Genomic DNA, 1,592 nt, shown 5'->3' with positions numbered 1-1,592 from the left:
TTATGAAACAAGTAATCTTTGTAAAACTTTAAACGAGTATTTTATAATCCCGTCTTTAGATTTGTAAATATAATATTTTAATCCATGCTAATATTTCCGCACAAAACCCGTAACTCTGATTTAATTACAAAAATAGGTACCAACATTTGGGTCGCACGCTTAGGCCGTGGTTTGGGGTGTGACAAAAATTAACAAAATTCCTTTTAAATGGATTGAAACGGCCCGCATTCACAATTCGAAGCCATACTTAGCAATATATTCTTAAAATATATTAAAATACCTACGGTGGCTTTCAAGACACCTACGGTAGCCAAAGTCTACCTTACGACAGACTTTTCTTCAGTTCCCACCGTAGCTTATGGTGGCTACTGTAAGCTACAGTGGCTTTTAACATAGCCTCCTTGTTTTCGTCATAACTTTCTCGTTCCAAGTATGTTTTCTTCACCGTTTTCGCCCATTTTCTCGTAATTTCATCTTCTATCTCCTCCTACCTGCAATTATACGAGTAACCGTAGTCAACTAATTCCACAAAATAAACCGATTGTATGCATGATTATTAACGGTCTTATATCACTTAAGGGTTGTCCAATGGACCACCCGTCAACCCCTACCCTCTATTATATGAGTTCTATGTAAAATAGTTAATTACCAGTTTATTCCTTCAACCAGATAGGTAGTTTGTGTTAAGTTCACAAACTTAAAAGCTTTTGTTAACAATACTAAGTAAGCTTCCATTTATTAAAAGTTTCCACCTCAATCTATAATTCTCAACGTACGTGTACACCTATGTATGATTATTGAATGAGACACAATATAATCTTATTAATAGTTTTGGGATATTACATTCAAATGTTTTCTTGTTCCAGGTCTTTCAACCATAATCTGTTGTTGCACATTCCAACAACCATAACCTACAAAATCATAACATAACATAAATCATAGCATGCCACTGGACACCATGCTTCATGTAGTTTCAAAACTGGTCAGCGAGCGATTTATTTTCTTAGGTTCATGGTTCCAGCCATGATTTTGGCAGGTATATACCCGGATCAGACCGTTTCCAGTTTCATGATTAAACTCAAAATCGGAACCATAACATGTTTATGTAACTTCATGAACTAAGAGGCTTTGCATTTGTGCTTCAAAGCACCATTAAAGAATTATAAAACAATATTTAAGAGAATTTTTGTATTCTATGAACTAAGAAACTTTAAAATTCAAAGTTGTTGTTAAATTCAACAACTTAGGATTTCAAACTAACAAATTATTTAACAATTAAAGAAGAACATGCATAGCCTGCCAATTAGCTATTTCTTTTACTGCATACTTAATTAACTCTAGTGCTACAAGAGAACCCATCTTAATCCTTCCTTAATTGGTTATTAAACCTAAATATGCAAAATGAAAACAAAGTGTTAGAATTAAATTAAGAATACCTAATAAAGAAGGGTTGAAACGAGCATTTAGAAGCAAGTATGGCATGTGGGTATATTTGGGGAGTCAAAATACTACGATGATCAACGATAGTCGATAGATTAGGTTTGGTTAATGAAAAAAAGGAACGAAGCGTATGATCTGATATTGATAAAGTG

This window comes from Bidens hawaiensis, unplaced genomic scaffold, assembly GCF_021521415.1.
Source record: "Bidens hawaiensis isolate Kalapana, Puna unplaced genomic scaffold, B.hawaiensis_p1.1 tig00029599_1, whole genome shotgun sequence".
NCBI lineage: Eukaryota > Viridiplantae > Streptophyta > Magnoliopsida > Asterales > Asteraceae > Bidens > Bidens hawaiensis.
The sequence above is the reverse complement of the archived record's forward strand: the minus strand, read 5'-3'. Positions refer to the sequence as shown.